At 40.2% G+C, this 21,656-nt stretch overlaps 1 non-coding gene across 1 annotated transcript; it reads right to left on the bottom strand.

Annotated features, from left to right (window-relative positions):
* Positions 1 to 355: 355 nt before the first annotated feature.
* Positions 356 to 462, bottom strand: LOC112725296 (small nucleolar RNA R71). The gene has a single exon (XR_003164413.1). It is a non-coding gene; the product is annotated as a small nucleolar RNA R71 (small nucleolar RNA).
* Positions 463 to 21,656: the final 21,194 nt, after the last annotated feature.

Raw genomic sequence — 21,656 nt, 5'->3', positions numbered from 1 at the left:
CTCTTACATCAACCCAAACACAGGAAACTGTGGAAGTAGCATTCAAAAGCCAACCATCCATGCCAACAATTTTGAACTAAAACCACAGCTCATCACCCTTGTTCAGAACAACTGTTCATTCAGAGGAGGCATCCAAGAAGAACCCAATCAACATCTAACCACCTTCCTGAGGATATGTGACACGGTGAAGTCTAATGGTGTTCATCCTGACGCCTATATACTGCTCTTATTTCCATTCTCACTCAAGGATAAGGCAGCCAAGTGGCTGGAGTCTTTTCCAAAGGAGAGTTTGACAACTTGGAAAGATGTGGTGAACAAATTTTTAGCCAGATTCTATCCTCCCCAAAGAATCAACAGGCTGAGAGCTGAGGTCCAAACTTTCAGGCAACAAGATGGTGAGACTCTATATGAAGCATGGGAGAGGTTTAAGGACCTGACAAGGAGGTGTCCACCAGATATGTTCAATGAATGGGTGCAGCTACACATGTTCTATGAAGGCCTTTCTTATGAATCAAAGAAAGCAGTAGACCACTCATCCGGGGGATCTCTGAACAAGAAGAAGACCATTGAGGAGGCCATAGATGTCATTGAAACTGTAGCAGAAAATGACTATTTCTATGCTTCTGAAAGAGGAAACACTGGAGGAGTGATGGAGCTAAACAATGTAGATGCTCTGCTGGCCCAAAATAAGCTCATTACCAAGCAGCTGGCTAACCTAACTAAGAAGATGGAAAGGAACCAAGTAGCAGCAATCACCACTTCATCAGCAAGCCAAGAAGGAATGAATGAAGAAGCAGAGGGTAGTCAGGAGCAAGCCAACTACATTGGGAATTCATCTAGGAAAAAACCATGATCCATACTCCAAGACCTACAACCCTGGTTGGAGGAATCACCCAAACTTTTAGTAGGGGAATCAACAAGATCAAGGCCAAGATCGGAGACATCACAACCCCAACAACAATGCAGCTCACCAACAATTCACACAGAGAACATATCAACACCACCATGACAACACCTCTCCACATCCATATCAAAACCAAAATAACATTCCTCATCCTTCTACCTCTAATCCCAATCCACCATCATTTGATGACATACTCTCAAGGATTGAGAATCTACTTGAAGGCATAAGCAAGGAGATTCAAGATAACAAGGCATTCAAGGAGGAAGTGCGAGCAAATTTTAAGAACTAGGGAGACACCATCAAGAGGTTGGAATCTCAAGTGGGATATCTCTCTGAGCAAATGCCCAAACCTACAGATGGATTTTCAAGTGATACAGAAAAAAATCTGAGAGGTGAAACAAAGAAAGTAAGATGGGAAGATTGCAAGATGGTCACTATAAGTGATAAGGAGACTGAGGACAAGCCAAGCAAGCCGTCAGAACAACCTGGAGATACCGCAGTAGAGAAGACGGAAAAAGATCACCAAGAACCAAAAATCTCACAACAAGAGCTGCTGAGACTCTATGCACCTTTTCCCCAACTACTCAATGGTGCTGTAGAGAAGAGAATATACTCAAGATTTCTTGACTTGTTTGCATCTCTGCATGTAAACATACCATTCATCAAGACCATCCAACAAATGCCTGAATACATCAAGTATATGAAGGAACTGCTTCCCAAGAAAAGCTCACTCAAGGGAGGCCAAACTATAGTAATGAACAAGGAGTGCAGCGCCCTCATTCAACCAGAGTTGCCTACAAAAAGAAAGGACCCAGGGAGTTTTCATATCCCCTGTGCCATAGGAGAAACAATGTTTGATAGAGCACTCTGCGATTTGGGAGCAAGCATCAACTTAATACCCTTATCCCTTGTGAAGAGGCTGCAGATCAATGAGATAATGCCCACAGATGTAGTCATCAGGCTAGCTGACAAAACTCAAAAACAAGCAATAGGAGTGGTGGAAAATGTGTTAGTAAAGGTTGGGAAATACTTCCTCCCAACAGACTTTGTCATATTGGACATGGAAGAGAGTCACACTCACCCAATTATATTGGGAAGACCATTCCTAGCTACAGCCAGAGCACTCATAGATGTGGAGCGAGGGGAGCTAATCTTGAGAATCCATGATGAACAGCTCACCTTCACTGTTTTCAAACACTCACAAGAAACAGATCAAGAGAACAAGGAACCAAGGAAGGATCACAGTAAGACACTGAAGGAAGAGACAAGCACTGAAAGACAATGAGCACATCTGGAGATCCCCTTGATTGATGAACAAGGCAAGCAGTAATTGCCACAGCTCAAAGAAAATCAGGAGGAACCTAAACCACCAGAAAAATATGAGACCAATAACCATATTTCCTTAGAGGAGGAGGTCACAAAGAGTAAGACAACATCACAAGGAACAAAGAAGAAGGTACCAAGGAGGTGGAGGAACAAGAAGATCCCACCGAGGACTTCTCTCCAGGGGATAAAGTAATCTCAGCTTACTTCCCAGATATTCCCCCTTATCTCCCCACTGTACCATCTCAGTTACTTAAGGTCTTCAATATCAACAGAATTCTCTCCTTGGAACATGTAGAGATCATTGATACAACTACTGGATATAGGTCTACTGCCAGAGGAGAAGACTTAAAGCATTATTGACCTCCCTGATGAAGGCAAAACATCAAGCTAGTGACGCTAAAGAAGCACTTCATGGGAGGCAACCCATGTTTTACATGCTTTTAGAAAATAGTGAATAAGTCAATATTTATGAATTCCAACCCAAACTTGACAAACACTTGGTGAAATCCTTATTATGCAGTATATAGTGAAGAACAAATTTGGTGTTCAAAGAATGCCAAGAAAGCATGAATGCAACTCAGAGCATGCTAATCTTGGAGCTTTGAACAAAAACTTTTCATCACAGTGCTCCAAACTAAGTTTGGTGTCACCCAAGGTGCCACGAATATGCATATAAGGATACACAGTTCGTTAGTTAGTTGGTGTTCATGAATAAACAATCTAATTCTTTTTCTTTATTGTTCTAGCCATAAAGTTTAAATCTTTTTTATGATATTGATTTTTTCTTATTTTATTTTTATAGGGAAAAGGAAAGGAGCATTGAAGGGGATTGATTGGACAATTAAATGAAGAAGGTTCGGACACCACAAAAGGAAGGACTACACACTTGTTCCAAAAAGGGAACGCATTGGAAAATGTTGCCATGCAACATAGAAAAGAATGGGACCGTTGAAGACCGAACAATCTCCATCATAAAGTGATGATCCTTGTCCTTCCTCCGTGCACAACCCCAGCACCATTTACCTACTATGCAAGAAAGCTGGGGTGGTGTTTGAAGATGAAGACCCCGTGTGGATAAAAGAGGGCATTCCAATAACCGTTCAACGGATGCATGCTACCGCATCTCCCCTACCTCAACGGAAGCAAAGGAAGAGGCCAGCCCCTCAAGTAGTAGAAGGACAAATCTTAGAGGGGCAAGCACCAGCCACTTTGGATATGCACCAACTACAGGAAGCCATTGATGGCCTATCTCGACAATATTTGAAAAGCCAAGGAGAACAGAAAGAGCTTCAACTATAGATGATGGGGCAGCAAGAAGAATCACTCTCAAGATGGATGACTCAACAAGGGGAGTGGCAAAAGCAAATGATGGAGTAGCAACTGAGTCAAGGACAACAATGGAGTGAAACATTCCACAGGATAGAACAAAGGCAAAATGAACAGCAAGAATCTATCCAGAAGCTAATCAGCATCGAAGCACATCAAGGTGCACACATACATGAGATGCATCGAAAACAAATAGAACAGGCAGAACTATTGGATGAGCAAAGGGCATTCGTAGAAGGAGTTTACATGAGCGAGACTGGGCATCATATAAACACTCAAGCCAGGCTCGGATACTTAGTAGGACAGCTGCCTATATTGCATCCAGGAATCGCAAGGTATGAAGAAATGAGGGATGAATTAGCACGAGAAGAAAGACAAAGGGTGGAAGAGAGTCATGAATCAGTGAGGAAGGCACTTGAGGATTGGAAGCAAGCAAGATTGGCACGGATGCGAGGAAATGCAAGAGGACACAAAGAGGACAAGCAAGGAGGGGATCATAGGCATCCACGAGTAAAAGGTGGTGGAGTTCCTTCTTTGGTCAATCTTTTTCTATGCTTTAAATAAGGAAGATCTTGTATGAAATAGAATATGCTTCCATGATAGTTTGAACCTTTTTAAATTCTGTCTTTTACGCTTTTTGTTGAATAGGTCTATGCTTGCTAGACCTTATGTCACTACATCCTCACTTTGCTTACTTGTATGCTTGTCCTTTTGAATCAAATGAAAAAAGAATGAATGCTTTATAAAAGACCAGAGTGGAGTTCATACTATGGAGTAAGTTCATGAGTTTGTGGTGTGGTCATAAGTTAGCTAAGTTGGTTCAACCACAAGGTGGGAAGACAACTATCTGTCATGAATACTATGCTTTGGACATACCCATGAGACTAGCTAAATAATAAGATCCTAATAAGAAAAAGGGAAAGAACAATCAAAGTTGAAGAATAAAAGAAAAAAAATAATAACAAGAAAAGAGGCTAGGCACCAAGGGTTTGAGTCTTGAGGGATGTGTCTGTGGTGTTCCTGTACCAAGGATCTGCTTGGATTACTAAGCTCTCAAGGGTGCTTTATCACATGGTAACTTGGGTTAACTAACCCGGGATTATCAGCTGAAAGTCCACCATCAAGAGCAATCTTTGCTACAGAATATTTAGTAGCCCAAAAAGGTGCTGGACACCAAGACCTCAAGGAAAGAAAATAAACAAACCTTGTGCCTGTGGTGTGTATGTATGGGGGAGAGACTTGAGGAAGTAAGTTCTTAGGGGTGCTTTAACACCTAGCACCTTGAACCAACTGGTTCGGGAGTGTTGGCTGAAAGCTTATTTTAAAGAGTTGCCCCCTTACAGAGCACTTAGCCTAAGAACACAAATAAGCCCTGAAATGACAACAAAAGGATCAATGAATAAAAGTCTCATGGGATGCAATCACAGTGAGTATTCTAGGACATGATAAAGGTCTGAAAGCCAGTGAGGGAATGAACCTAAGATGCTATGCATGAAACCACCATAAAACCAGAAAAATGACTTCCACAAGAATGACTCATTTCTCTTGGCATACCATTCATCATTCTCTTGTTCCAGTACTTGCTTAGGGACAAGCAATCTTTAAGTTTGGTGTTGTGATGCCAGGGCATTTTGGCCAGTTTCACTGACCTTTTCTTTACTGTTTTTAGGGTAGTTTCATGCATTTTCTTAGAAAATAAGCTAGTTTTGGGTAGATATTCACTTACATCTTGATTCAAGCATACATTGTGCACTTTACATGATTTCATGAGGATTTTACATGAATTATACGATAAATTGGATGATGCAAGACTCATGACTTGGACTAGAACTTTGATGCACTTTGTTGCTTGATTTCAGGACAAAGGAAGCAAAGAAAAACCACGTTAGCAGTCACGTTAGTCCCACTAACGTCACATCTAACGTGGAATGGGTGCTAACTTGCATAGTTAATGAGAAATGTAATCGCCAATAACGCCCTCGAAGCCATCATAAACCCACGTTAAGAGTCATGTTAACTAAGTTAACGTGAACTCTAACGTGGAAGAAGACAATAAGGCCAATGTTAGTGACACTCCCCTTTGTCACTAACGTTAGACCAAGCTCATAATTGGCTACGTTAGTTGCCACGTTAACTTAGTTAACGTAGCTTCTAACGTTAAGAAGCAAAAGGGAAGCCAACGTTAGTGACATTCACCTTTGTCACTAATGTTGGCCAAGCTTCCATAAGCCACGTTAACTCCCACGTTAACTTAGTTAACGTGGAAGCTAACGTGGAGAGAGCAATTGGTCGCCAACGTTAGTGACACTTACCTTTGTCACTAATGTTGGGGTGAACCACCAAGAGCCACCATGAGCAACGTTAACTCCCACGTTAACTTAGTTAACGTGGAAGCTAACATGGATAAAGAGATGAGGAGCCAAAGTTAGTCACACTCACCTTTGTCACTAATGTTGGAGATGGCTAGCATGACTACGTTAGAAGCCACGTTAACCTAGTTAACGTGGACTCTAACGTGAGAAATAGGGGCACATTGGAACGTTAGTGACAAAGGTAAGTGTCACTAACGTTCTCGAAGGATGGGCAAGCTTACGTTAAGAGCCACATTAACTAAGTTAACGTGGACTCTAACATAGGGAAGGGGGAAGCTTATCAACGTTATTGGGAAAGGTAAGTCCCAATAACGTATGCGAAGGACCAAGAGGCAACGTTAGTGGTAACATTTGTGCCACTAACGTTGAGGTTAACGTGGCTCAAACTTGGGTGAGCAAAGTTAGTGAAAAAGGTGATTGTCACTAACGTTCTCGAACCCACACTTTCACTTAACGTTGACACCACTAACGTCCTGAGCTAAAAGTCCCTGCCTACTTCACACTTTCTCTCTGCAAGAAAAGCTAAGCCCAATGAAGAAGATAACTGCTTCAAACTCAGGATCCAAAGGCCCATACCCAAGACTTGAAGAGCCAACTAGAAGATCAGAAGAGTAGTATATATAGGAGTAGCTTTGAATTAGTTTGGAGAGCTAGAAACTTTAGGGAGCCTTTGGCATAGAACTACTCTCTGTATTTACTTTCTCTAGATTTCTAGTTTTACTTTCAACATGTATTCTCCATCTTTGTTTTCATTTTCCAGAGCTATGAACAACTAAACCCCTTTCATTGGGTTAGGGAGCTCTGTTGTAATTTGATGGATCAATTTTAGTTTTCATTCTTCTTCTTTTATCTTTTCTCTAGATTTTACTAGAAAGCTTTCGATCTTCATCCAATTGGGTAGTTATCTTGGAAAAGAAGCTATTCATACTTGGATCTCTTCTAAACCTTGAAAGAGGAATGAAGGGATCATGCTAGAAATGCTTTCTCATGCTAGACCAAATTGGGTGTGGATGGATATGTGACTATAATCCTTCCAACACTTGATTTGGGAAATGCATGTGGTATAATCAGTGACCATACTTCATCTCTTCTCATGAGCAATTGACCAAGGAATTGGCTACTGATCAAGATTTGAGAGATTGAATTACAAGGAATTGTAATTTGATCACTTAAGATTGCCAAGGAGATCAATGAATTCATTAATTGAGGAAGAGATGAAAATGAACTTGATTCGGAGAATGCAACATCTCCTGAGCCCAATGAACTCCCCATTTCTGATCTTACCCATTCTCTTTAATTTCTGCCATTTACTTTTATGAGCAATTTTCCCATTCCCATTTAAGATTCTACAATTTACTTTCCGCCATTTACATTCAGCTCTTTATTTCCAGCATTTACTGTTTCCACTATTTACTTTTCCGCCATTTAATTTTCTGCAATTCTTAACTCAAATTCTGGTTGGCTAAACTAGAACATTCCTTAATTAAAGTTGCTTGATCAATCAATCTCTGTGGGATTCGACCTCACTCTATTGTGAGTTTTTACTTGACGACGAATTCGGTACACTGCCGAAGGAAATTTGTTGCCAGACAAGTTTTCCGCGTATCAATAACTCTACATAAGATCTAAGCAAAATTATACTAGATAATTCAGATTAAGTAATCATAACTAGCAATTAACAAAACCCAATTCAGTAATTTGGCAATGGGAGGAGAGTAAGCGTTTCTCTCTCTAGAAGAACAAGAAACAAAAACTAGCAAAAATTGTGTCTATGTGTGTAATGGATGATCCCCCTTTGTCCCTTGAGTTCCTCGGTCTTTTCCATGTAGAATCAGCTTGAATTTGGGCCTGCTGAGCCTCAGAAATTGCCAAGCACAATTTCTTTAATGAGGTCACGTGCTGCTCGTCACGCGTACGCGTCATGCACGCGTCCGCGTCGCTTGAATTTCGTGATCCACGCGTACGCGCCAAGCACGCGTGTGCGTCGATGGAAATTTTGCCAATCCACGCGGATGCCCCACTCTTCGTGTGCCATACCTAGCTTCCTGCACCCACGCGTGTGCGTGAGGTGCGCGTGCGCGTCGTAGCTGATTTCCCAAAATCCAATTCTTCATGTTTCTTCCCCTTGTGTAAGCTTTCTTTCTCTCTTCTAGGCCATTCTTGCCCTATAAACTCTGAAATCACTCAAAAAACATATCACGACATCAAATGATAATAAAAGAGGATCAAAATATGGCAATTTTAAGGCAAAAGAAGCATGTTTTCCATCATGAAGCAATATTAGGAAGAGAACACAAAACCATGCAATTTTTGTGAATAAGTGTGGAAAATATTGATAAAACCCCCAAATTCTACACAATATAAACCACAAAATTGGGGTTTATCACCAGTATAGTTTTCCAGAAGAGGACACCCAAAGCCTTTAGATGGGCGTGGCACGCCAAGAGCTGGGCGTGGCACGCCAGTGTAAGTTTCCAAAGAGCAATGTTGAAGGCCATAAAAGGGGTGTGGCACGCCAGGCTGGGCGTGGCACGCCAAAGCCCATCACACACTATGGGCGTGCCACTTGAACCGTGGGGCGTGGCACGCCAGTTCATCCATCCAGAGGGGATCATCACTTGGGCATGCCACTTGGTATCGAAGGCGTGGCACGCCAGCTTCAAATTGTCACTTGGGCGTGCCATTTGAAGGCCCAAGTGTGGCACGCCAAGCTTAAAAGAGCCACACTAAAGGGGAGTGCCACTTGAGCATCAAGGCGTGGCACACTAGTACAAGTTTCCAGAGAAGAGGTTGAAAGCCAAAAGGCTGGGCGTGGCACGCCAACTCTCAATTGTCACTTGGGCGTGCCACTTGAAGACCAAGGCGTGGCACACCAACACTCAAGGAGGCCAAAGCAAAGTTGGGCGTGCCACTTGGTGTCGAAGGTGTGGCACGCTAAGCTCTCATCCTCACTTAGGCGTGCCACTTGAGCATCTAGGTGTGGCACGCCAATGTTAAAAAGGGTCAAAGCAAAGGCTGGCCGTGTCACTTGGTATCGAAGGCGTGGCACGCCAGCTTTAGATTCTTACTTAGGCGTGCCACTTGAAGGACCAAGCGTGGCACGCCAGCTACTAGACCAAGGAAAAATGCTGGGCATGGCACGCCACACACAAGACGTGGCACGCCAGTTCTATTATCCAGAGAAGAAGAACCAAGCAAATATAGTGGGCGTGGCACGCCAGAACCTGGGCGTGCCACGCTAGTTCAATGAACTAGAGAAGAGGAACCAAGCATGCATAGTGGGCGTGGCACGCCAGACCCTGGGCGTGCTACGCTAGGTCAACGTTTCAGAGAAGAGAAGAATAAGAAAAAGGGCTGGGCGTGCCACTTGGGTTCGAAGGCGTGGCACGCCAGGTCAACACAAACACCTAAGAAGATCCTGGGTGTGCCACTTGGGCTCGAAGGTGTGGCACGCCGGGGATATTAGCACATAGGGCATGCCACTTGAAGAGTTGGGTGTGGCGCGCCAAGCCAAATTGGAGGCTAGGCATGGCACGCCACTTGAACTCTAGCCAAGCGCCAGCTTGGAAGGTCACGTTTATTGAGTTTCTTTTCCCTCCAAATTGTATTTTTCTTTTCTCTTTTGTATTTTCTTCATCCTAGTGCTAGGAGTAATATAAATAACCCCCGAATGTACTGAAATGAGGGTTAAGCAGTTAGTAAGCTGGGTTATTGAGTAGAGTTTTTAGTTAGATTTACTTTTCACTTTATCATCTCTTCTATCTCTTGTACTTTTTTCTGAGCTATGATTAGCTAAATTCCCTCTCATTGAGAGAGGGAGCTCTGTTGTACTTGATGGATTAATGATAGTTAATTTCTTCTTCTCTTCATCTTCTCTTTGATTTGCTAGAAGGAATTTCATTTTAATGTTAGTGTTCAATTATCTTGGAAAAGAGATTGAATGCAAAATGGGTGTCATGGGAACCTTGGAAAAGAAAACATGAAACCAAGCTAGAAATCCCTTCTCACACTTGAGTAGGATCTGGGTTTTGGTGTTTGGATATGGTGACATATAATCCTCCCACTACTTGGACCTATGATGATGTGTGGTATAATCAGGGACCAAGCATATCTCTCTTCATGAGCAATTAGACTAAAGAATTGGCTATTGATCAAGATCTGAGAGATTGAATCACCAATGGATTGGGGTTCAATCAATTATGATTGCTAAGAGGTCAATGAGTTGCATGATTGAAGATGATATGAACTGGATTTAATCCAAAGAGAACAACATCTCCTGATCTCAATGAATTCCACCTATTCTTATCTTCTACTTTCTTTATAGCTTTCTTTACATTCTGTCAAATCCCCATTCCCATTTACAACTAAGTCATTTATATTTCTGCACTTTACATTGTTGCAATTTCCTTTTCTGCACTTTACAGCTTATTTTTACTTTTGAGTCATTTATGTTTCTACCCATTTACAATTCTGCAATCACAATCTATTTTGCTTAGCTTAACTAATTTACCAATTGATTAAAATTGCTCAAATCTACCAATCTCTATGGATATGATCCCACTCCACTGTAGGTTATTACTTGATGATAATTTTTGGTGCGCTTGCCAAAAGAACGAATTCATCATTTTTATATGGGGTGTGAATTCCGGTCATCAGCCGGGAACAAAGAATCGAGCATCGAACCCTCACTGTGAGTGTATACACTCTAATTACTCAAGTGTTTAAAGTTCAGTTCTCTCAATTCTCTACTAACCTTGCTTTCTAAGACTTGCTCTTCTTCTACTAATCAACAAAAATTTAATGCACAAATACACATATCAAGAGGTCTTTTAAGGGTTGTAATGGGTTTAGGGTCAAGGTAGGATTGTATTTGGCCAAGTGGACTAAAATCTGAATCCTTAATTAACTTAAATTTCCCACCTAACTTAAGACAATCGATGTAATCACAATACAAAATCTAACTACCCATTTACTATGTTTACCACATATCCATGCATCCGATTTTGAGTACAGTACATATGCATTGCTATCGCAATTTATTTTGGGGGCATTTTGTCCCCTTTATTATTTGCTCTTTTTCTTTTCTTTTTCTCTCTTTTTTTCTTTTTGATTTTATTTTTATTTTTTGATTTTTTGATTTTTTGATTTTTTTATTTTTTTCTCAATGCATATGGTTAAATTATTGAATGGATGAATAGGTCCTAAACATTTCTTTCACATTTTCATAAAGATATACAACACCCAATTCTTAAAACCAAATGTTTCCAAATCCAACTTCCCCATACTTAAATCATGAATACTCTCACTAGTCTAAGCTAACCAAGGATTCAAATTAAGGGTATTGTTTTACGCTTAGAGTTAATGATGTGCTAGAGTAAAGAACAAATGGGATAAGTAGGCTCAACATTGGTTTACAAAGGATAATGAAAAGGTTAAGGCCATATGGGTATGTAAGCTCAGTGAAACAAGGCCTCAATCATATAAGTGCATGCGTACATCAAATAATGGAAATATAGAATTAAGAAAGGCAAAGATCACAATTTTAGAGAGAAAAACACACACCAAAAAAAATTGGTTGGTAAAATGCAACCAATCAAATAGGACTAAAAAATCTCACTGGTTTTGTATGTTCGAGCTCTAAAACAAGTTCTAAAATAAAATTCTTCAAGTAAGGTTTAACAAAAAGTTTTAATTTAAATTAGTGAAATACTATAAAAAGTTTCATAGAAAAAGAAAATGTTACTTCAACAAAGTAGTAGCTAAATGCACAAAATCAAACAAACATATAATCAAACATGCAAATGCAACAACTAATTTACAAGGAAAATTAAACATTGGTGTTGAAATAGGAAATAACTAACCCACGGAAGTCGGCATCGACCTCCCCACACTTAAAGATTGCACCGTCCTCGGTGCATGCTAAGATGTGCAAGTGGACGAGCTGCTACACAGATGCTTTTCTCCAAAGAATGTGCTTAGGAACTTGTTTGTTGCCCCATTGAGAAGTTTTTCCTTTCCCTTATTCGGTGGCCATCCTGAAAGAAGAGGAAAAAGAAGAAAAGTTACCCAGAAATAAAGATAAGAAAACACATATAGTCTGGGTGGGTTAATGCCAAATAATGAGGGTCTCAATTACATGGTAGCTACAACATATAAGTGAGAAAATAGTAGAAGCAAATGGCATATCAAAAGTGCAAAAATTGGGACAATGGGGAAGAGATAGTAGGTAATGAAAGACAATATAAATTCATGTCAATACAAAAGGAACACAGGTGTCATAAAAGATTGGCATTGACAAATAAATAATATCACCCAACAATGTAAAACAAGTCACTAAGCACCCAAAAATATAAAAAAAAAGATACAACAGTTGAATAAGAACATTTAACACTAATGGTAAAATGGGAAATTAGAAAAGAAGATAAAAATATGAATAAAATTAAAATGAAACGAAGGAAAGTATGCAAATGCAGTATGTAAAAGAGAATGAAAGATAATAAGGATGAGAAAAAAGTGAGAAAAGAAGAAGGAGCAAGAGAGGAGAGAAGAAAGAAGTAAGAATTGAAAACCAGTGGCAGCCTTGCAAATGTATGCTTCAATCTCTTGGGCTCCTTTTTGATGATCTCTACCTCTTGACAAGCTTCTGCAACATTAACCTCTTTCTCTAGTTCAATGAGAGAAGGTTCAATTGTAGGTAAAAACTCATTAATTATTGAACCCATCTCATGATCAACCTCCTCAAAGTCTTCAACCATGATATGCCTTGGAAGTTGTACACCCTCCTCTACATCAATTTCAAGCCTCTTGGAGGGAGGTTCTATGACTGGAGGTTCCCATGGAGGTTCCGCATCTCCTAAGTCTTCAACCACTTCCTCTTCTTCAATAATTTCAGCTTTCTCCGCTTGCTCTAGTACAAAATCCAACTCCTCCTTGATAACTTCCACCTCTTGACAACTTTCTTCAATTTCCCCTAATTCTTCAACTACTCCTTCATCTTCAAGGGTCTCTCCTACCTCTACTTTTTGGGTCTCCTCTTGCTTCTCTTGAAGTATGTATACGTGAACCCGATCCATTATGTCCCTAAGACGATCCCTTATCTCTTGTTCCATGTCAATAGCGTAATTAAGATCATGTTGCTCTTGGATTGATGGATATGGGTGAAAAGTAAGTGCACCAGAGGTTAAGGGTTGAGTATTGGGGGTAAAGGATGGATCCACACGAGATATAAGAGCTTACAGAGTAGAGGTGAGACTGGTGAGAGCAGAGGTAAGTGTGGTTTGAAGCTCCTGTTGCCCCTGGCGAATAACACTAAAGGTATCACCTATCGGAGCTTGGGGTGGATAGGAGGGTTCATCTGTTGGGAGAAAAGGCTCATAATACGGAGGTGGTTCTTCTTGATAAGGGTATGGAGATGGTGTATATTGAGGTGGTAATTCTGGGTATGGTTCATATGGTTCGTATGGTGGTTGGTGTGGTGGATAAGGGTTAGGGTCATATGGAGGTGAATGGTGGAAAGGGACTTGTGAGTATGGTGGTTCAGAGCTATGTTGAAGAGGGGGTTCATATGCATATGGTGGAGCTTGTTGGTAACTATAAGGAGGTCCACCATATCCATCGTCTTGGTACGCACCCTGGAATGGCTATTGACCATAGTACGTTGGAGGAGGTTGTTGCCAAGAAGGTTGACCAAATCCTTGTGGCTCCTCCCATCTCTGATTGTTCCAACCTTGATGCATGTTCTCATTATAGCTTCTATTCTCTATAACATAATTTGAACCAAACTCATAGCCAAAGGGATGAGAATTTATAGTATCAAGAGAAAATTAAAACACAAAAACTAATAAGGAATAATGAAACTAAACTCCTAAAACTAGAAACAACTAATTAAGAAACGAAAAAGCAAATTTATTCACAGTATTCATAATAACCAATAATAAGGCACACGTTTGAAATTCCCCGGCAACGGCGCCATTTTGATGAATGGATTTTGATGGTTTAGAATTTCACAATAAATCCTTGTTGCAAGTATAGTATCTAAACCAACAAAGAATCCTTTCATGCAAAAAATTATTTGTCACAAGTAACAAACCCCAATAAAAATAATAACCGAAGTATTCCAACCTCAGGTCGTCTCTGATGAGTATTTTGGTGGAAAAATGAATTTCTCCCAAAACACACAAATCTAACCGGCAAGTGTACCGGGTCGCATCAAGTAATAAAAACTCACGGGAATGAGGTCGATCCCACAGGGATTGAAGGATTGAGCAATTTTAGCTTAGTGGTTAATTTAGTCAAGCGAATCAAGATTTGGTTGAGTGTTTTGTGATTTGCTGAAATTAAATTGCATGGAATTAAAGAGAACAGGGAATTAAAGTGCTGAATCTTAAAGAACAAGAAATTAAATGGCAGAAACTTAGAATGCAAGAAATGTAAATTGCGGAATCTTAAAGTGCAAGAAATGTAAACGGCTGGAATTGTAAAGGGAATTGGGGATTGGATTTGCAGAATTTAAACAAGGAAAAGTAAATTGCATCAAACAGAAAAGTAAAAGAGTGTTTGGGTTGGATCGGATCTGAAGCAAAACAAGTAAATGAACATGAAAAGCAAAAACAGAATGTAAATTGGAATTTCAGATCTCAGGGGTCCAGAGATTAGAAAACCAGGTCTAGATCTCACTACCTTCCTTGATCCAATAAGAACAATTGCAAGGGAAAAGTAAATTGCAAAGAAAGTAGATGAAGAACAATTAACCCAAACTGAAATTCAATTAAGCAGTAAATAAACAGAGAGATCCAAGGATGAGATTGAAACAGAATTTCTTCAATTCTTCAACCCAAGATCCAAGACAATTGTAATAGAAATTGAAAGCAATAAAACTAAGAGGAAGAGAAGTGAATTCTCTTTCCCCAAGACTAAGAAATTAAAGATCACTTAATATCCAAAGCTCTCCGAAAACTATTATGAAAATTCAAAAGAGAAAGCTCTCCGAAGAACTTGAATTCTATCCTATTTATACACTTTCTTCAAATGATCTTCAAGCCTTGAGTTGGGCCTTTGCCCTTGGTGGAATTGGATTGAAAGAGGCCTTGGTTGATTGCTATTGAAGTTTGGAGAAGAACCAAAGTGAACCAATTGAACCGGGTTGGAGTTTTGCAAAAGTTGGAGCAAAAGTTGGAGCAAAAGTTAGGGTCTAACTTTTGGTCCAACTTTTCATATCAGCCAACATAACTTGCTGATACTCACGTTGGTGCAAAAGTTAGGGGTCTAACTTTTGCACCAACGTTGGCCTTCCTTGGTGCACTTGAGACGCCAACGTTAGCCCAAAAGTTAGGGGCTAACGTTGGCGCAAACTTTTGCTCCTCCCCTTGTAGTTTTCATGTGCCAACGTTAGCCTCAAAGTTAGGGGCTAACGTTGGCGCAAACTTTTGGTGCCCAGGGAGTGTTTTTCTCATGCCAACGTTAGCCTCAAAGTTAGGGGCTAACGTTGGCGCAAACTTTTGGTGCCCAGAGGTGATTCTCATGTGCCAACGTTAGCCTCAAAGTTAGGGGCTAACGTTGGCGCAAACTTTTGGTACCCAGAGAGTGATTTTCAAGTTCCAACGTTAGCCCAAAAGTTAGGGGCTAACGTTGGGGCTAACTTTTCACCCAAAAGTTTGTGCAAAAGTTTGAGGCTAACTTTAGGTCCAGCTTTTTGCTTCCTGGTTCAATTTCACTTATTCCATTGTCTTCTCTTTACTCCTAGCTATTCCTTCTTGCTTCAACCTTTCTCCAAGCTTTCTTCACCTATCATTAATCAACCAAACACATCAAAGTTATGCTTAGAATCATGAAATATTCATTCTTTCATAATATGTGACAATTATAGTATAAAACCTCATGAAATAGCATGAATTCATACATGGTTGATTCAATCAAAGGAAACATGAAAATCTACCTAATTGGCTTGCTTGTAGCTCAAGAAAGTGCATAATTCTAATGAAAACAAAAGAAAAAGACTAGTTAAAATAGGCTAAGATGACTTGTCATCACAACACCAAACTTAAAGCTTGCTTGTCCCCAAGCAAGAAAAGATTTATTGAGAAGAAAGAATGAAATGGAAGAGGATGTTCATGCTAGCAGAGTATTATTGATAGTTCATGGGATTTTGTGTGGATATGTAAATACTCACTTCTTATTGACTACTAGGCCTAGAAAGTCTCCTTCAAGCTTCAAGTAACATACTGCTATGACCTCTCATTATTCCTTTATCCTTGGCTATTACTTTGTTTATAAGCTTTATTTGAGTGTCATGTGTAGCAAGTTCATTTCCTTTTCTTTATACTTGACACATTATTCACCATAGACACTTGGCTCACATTCCTTCTTAAAACATTGATGCCCAGCACCTCTTTGGGTTACTAAATGCCTTGTAGTTAGGTTGCTCTTGATAGTGGACTTTCAGCTGATGATCCCGGATTAGTTAACCCAAGTCACCGAGTGTTGATGCACTCCTAAGAGCTTACTAATCCAAGCAGATCCTAGTACAAAGACACCACAGGCATATATTTTAAAGTTCAAGCTATTGGTGTCCAGCTTTGTTTCTTTTTGTTTCCTTTTGTTCTGCCACTTTTTGGCTATCTCTTTTCTTTCTTTCTTTTTGTTTTTCTTTCTAACCAAGGAATTTTTTATTTAATTGAGATTCATAGATAGTAGGCCACTCTTTACTTAGAAGGAGATATCCTGGCTCTTTATTCACTAGAAGTGAGCTATCATACAATCACACACATACCACCACTTACTTTTATTCTACTTCTATCTAACAGAGATCATCTTGCTTCACATTCAAACATTTCTTTTATTGAACTTAAAGATGCAGGGGACAAAACATGCTTCTTGTCAAGTGAAAGTAAACACACAAGTACACACATAAACTAACCTACTTATTTTAAAAGAAACAAACATAATGCAAAGACTTTTAATTAAAAAGAACTACTTAATGATGCAAAGACAACTTAGAACAGATAGAATGCATGCTTTTTTTTCTTTGTAGTGATGAACAAGGAGCAAGTCCACCTTTCATTTGTCATGCTTTTTCTTTATCCTTTCATACACTTGGCTGCTAGTGTTCCCACCATCCGTGTTTGGTGCCTGTTGACCTCGCCAAAAGCCAGCCTTATTTATAGCCTCCTCCACTCTATCTTCAAGCCTCATGGCATTGCTTACTTCTACCTCACTTCTCTTTTTGAAGAATTCATCAAAAGTTGGGAAAGCCGGATCCATGTTGTGCAAATGTTCTCCAATATAGTTTAGTTTGATTTGGCTATTGATGTTGTAATCGGCTTGTACTTCATACCTTGCATCTTGGAGTGTTGTGAACTCTTTGAGAGCCCTCAAATTTTCAGCTTGCATTTGTTCCAACTTCCCAAAAGATTCATGAGATTGAAAAGCATGTTCTTCTTGCATCACAAGGAATCTTGACTCGAATTCACTTTGTTTGTTCATTATTCTTAGCTCCCTTTCTTCTTGTGCTTGTTGGTTTTTCATGTACAGTGAATGGTATTCCTCTTGCCTTTCTTGAATTCTCATGTACTGTTGTGACAATCTTCCTATTGCTTCTTGCATTTGAGTCATATCCATATTGCCATGTGGGAAAAAGTGTGGCTGTTCCTCCTCCTCTTGTGGCTATTCTTCTATGTGTGGCTCATCTTCTTCCATTGGTTCTTCTCTTTCCCTTCTTCCATGTGGTCTTCGGCCTTGATGTGCTTCAAGGGGCATCATCATTCGTTCAATGGTTATGGGCATGCCTTGGCTTAACCACATTGGATTCTCCTCTTCCATTGGAGCTTTAGCCTTTGCACACAACCTCCAAATGGTACTCGGATAGTACAACCAAGATCCGGCCGAATTCTTCTCAGCCAGCTTTTGAATGTCTTTTGCAAGGATTTCATGAACTCTTATCTCTCCTCCCACAATGATGCAATGCAACATCACGGCTCTCTCCCTATTAACTTCTGAGGTGTTCACTGTGCCCAGAATTGATCTTTTCATCAACTCATACCATCCTTTTGCTTCCGGGGTGAGGTTACATCTCTTCAGATACTTATATTTGTTCTTTTCATCTCCTTCCCACTCTGTGTTCTCCATACAAATGTCTCTCGCAATCTCATCATAATCCTGATCCTCATTCAATCTTTGTTGGTATCCCGGTTCACTAAAGCAAACTGACTTTAGTCTCAAGACTTTCTTGATTGCATCCGGGCTAAAGTCTACTTCCACCCCCGCACATAGCTCTTGTACGTTGGGGGCTCACGCATGTCAAGCCTTGAGACATTTGCATAGAACTCTCTTATGATATTGGCATTGATTCGGGTGGCTGGTGATGCAAGTTCCTCCCACCTCCTCTTTCGAATTTTGTCCTTCATATCTTGACATCCATCATCCGGCAACAAGAGTGGAATTTCAGGATAGATTCTTTTCTCGTTCATCCATGCAATTTGCATTTGATGGAACCAAGACTTGAATCTCCGTTGGTCATATTCATGTGTGTCTTCCTCCACCATGGGATCTTTCCCTTTTCTTCGTTTGGTTCTTGAGGAGGAGGCCATGATCACTTGGTTGGTTGAGTCTTGTGAGGTTAGAAGGAGTGTGAAGAATGTTGGAGAGTTTGATGTGTGGTTGGAGCAAGAAGAAATTTAGGCCGAATTTGCTATGACAGGAAATGATGAAGACAAGTTTAAATGGTTGGAGTTTAAAGCAAGAGAAATGTTGAACCGAGCTTGTTATATTGAGGAGTGATGAAGAGAATGAAGTTCCAAGGGTTAGAGTGATTCGGTCATGTGCATGGCTTGAAGGTGGTATATTTTTAAATGAACAATGAAAGGCTATGATGCAATTAGATTTATAGGAATCAAAGGTGTGCATGTAAGGATAAATGAAGACAAAACTTGCTTCTTCACTTGCTTTTGCCGTGATCATTCTCAAGGAGTGGCAGATTTCCTTTTTGAAGCATGTGATGAGATTTTGTCCTCATGCTATGCTTTCCTTTGTCTTGTCTCTTTCATTGAAGATTCTTTGACCACCTAGTCATCACCACAAGACAACAAATATTAGTTTTGTCCAACCGTGGCAAGAATGTCCCTTTTATTAATATAATATGAATCATCAATTCTCATATCCATTTGAACCGTGACTCTCCTTGGAGGACACCAAACTTGATGGTTGGTCATGTATAAAGAATTGTGTCTCTTCCTTCAATTAGTGAAATCCCAATGTCACTCTTAGTTAAATGTTTATAAGAATTGCTTTCATCCTAATTTTCTTTTTCTCTCTTTTTTTCATGAAGGGTCAATTGTGTCCCTAAATCGGTTCATCAAGTTTTGATGAACACCAAACTTGTTTCTTGTCAAAGGGTACATCACAATTGATGCCTTCATTACCGAATAAGAATTTTTTCATTTATAAGATTTTGGAAAACAACAATTGTATGATTATTGATGCATGAATTTCAAATTTTCATGAAGCTATGTGGACACCAAACTTTAGTGTTTGGCCATATGCTTTTAAGCTTGCAAAACGGAATTATTTGTAACGTTGGTTTAGTGTGCTTGAAGGCACACCAAACTTAGAATTCTCAGCATATGTTTCAAAACAGTGCATGCAGGCAATGGACATGTTCATGAAAAGAGAAAAGAATTCATGCTCAAATGATCATAACTTATTGAATTTAAAATGACATGAATCTTAAATCATGGGTTGCCTCCCATGGAGCGCTCTTTTATTGTCATTAGCTTGACATTGAGGCTTTCTTTTATGGTGGTTGGTGCTTGTAGAGCCTCAATTTGTCTCCCCTGACTGTGATCTTCTTCTTTGTTCTCTAGTGTTCAATTTCAGCATGCTCTAATGAGAGTATGTTGCTGACAGTGTAGTAGTCCTCAGTTTGTTGATTTGCCCCCAGCTATTGATATATCAGTTGCACTTTGTCACCTTTGGAAAGCCCCTCTGTTGGAATCTTTCTGTTCTTCCAACCCCTTTTTGCTTTGTTTCTTCGTTTCATCTTTCCTTTTGTTGATCCTTCTTTTCTGGCCATAGGCTTTCCTTGGGGACCTCTCTTTTCAGTGGCTAGTACTCTAATATCCTCTTGGGCTTCTTCATCAGTCTGCACAATCCTTAGCATTGGGATGTTGCTGTGACCTTCCTGGTCATTTTTCATATAGTCTTTCTTCTCCTTGCTAAATTGTGCCTCTGGTAGTACCTTCAGAGTGACACTCTGGTCATGCATCCTGAGAGTTAATTCCCCTTCCTCTACGTCTATGATAGCTCTAGCAGTGGCCAAGAATGGCCTTCCCAGTATAACAGAGTCACCATCATCATCGTTTGATTCTAGAACCACAAAATCAACAGGGTATATAAAACTGTCCACCTTGACCAAAATATTTTCAATTACGCCCCTGGGGTATACCATTGACTTATCTACCAGCTCCAGAGACATTCGTACTGGTTTGACCTCCTCTATATGCAGCTTTTTCACCAGGGAGGATGGTATTAAGTTAATACTTGCTCCGAGATCGCACATTGCTTTAGTGATGGTCAATTCCCCAATGGTGCAAGGCAACAGGAAGCTCCCTGGGTCCTCAAGCTTGGGAGGAAGCCCCTTTTGAATCAAGGCCCTGCATTCCTCAGTAATCACTATGGTTTCTTTCTCATCCCAGCTTCTTTTCTTGTTGACAAGCTCTTTCAAGAATTTGGCATACAGAGGCATTTGCTCAAGTGCTTTAGCCAAGGGAATATTGATTTTCAGCTTCTTAAAAATCTCAAGGAACTTGTGAAAATGCTGGTCTTTAACCTCTTTGTTGAACCTCTGGGGATAAGGCAGTGGAGGTGTGATGCTCTTTCCTATTTGATGCTGTCCCTGGGTTACTTTCTTTGAGCTATGTGGCTGGTTGTCCTTCTCTTTAAGTTTCTCAGTGCTTTTGTTTGGCATCACAACTTGCTCCTTAGCTTCATCGTCCTTTGCTTGCTTCTCTTCCTCTGTTGGTTCTTTGATGTTCTCTGCTTGTTTTTTTGTAGTGTCATTGTTGCTTATCAATGTTCTCCCACTCCTTAATTGTATTGCCTTGCACTCCTCCTTGGGATTTGGGATTGTGTCACTGGGCAGTGAGTTTGAAGGTCTCTCAACAGATACTTGCTTGGAGAGTTGCCCAATCTGCCTCTCTAGGCTCTTTAATGATGCTTCATGGATTTTGTTTGTTATTTCCTGGTGTTTCATCATTTTCTCTATCAAGGTCTCTAAGTTGGTGAGTCTTTGAGGTTCAGGTGGTGCTTGTGGTGGGTTGTGAGATGTGGGTGGTGGATGATAGGCATTTTGGTTGGTGGAATGGTTGTTGGATTGGTACTGGTTGAGATTAGGGTAGTTGTTTTGAGGTTTTCTGTATGTATTTTGGTTAGTCTGCTGCTGGTTGTAGTTTTGGTTGTTTCTTGGGTTGTTTTGATTTGAGTTCCTCTGCCATGGGTGTTGGTTTTGGTTGTGAGTGTCTCCCCATCTGAGGTTGGGGTGATTTTTCCATGAGGGGTTGTAGGTATCACCATAGAATTCATTTGGATTTGAATGCATATACTGGACTTGTTCCTGCTGTTGCTCCTCTTGGATTTCTTCATTTTGCCCCCATGTGGCTGATGGTTGGCTGGTGTTAACTGCTGCAACTTGGAGGCCATCAATCCTCTTGGTCATTTGCTCAAATTGTTGTTGAATT

Source organism: Arachis hypogaea, chromosome 11, assembly GCF_003086295.3.
Source record: "Arachis hypogaea cultivar Tifrunner chromosome 11, arahy.Tifrunner.gnm2.J5K5, whole genome shotgun sequence".
Taxonomy (NCBI): domain Eukaryota; kingdom Viridiplantae; phylum Streptophyta; class Magnoliopsida; order Fabales; family Fabaceae; genus Arachis; species Arachis hypogaea.
The sequence above is the reverse complement of the archived record's forward strand: the minus strand, read 5'-3'. Positions and strand labels throughout refer to the sequence as shown.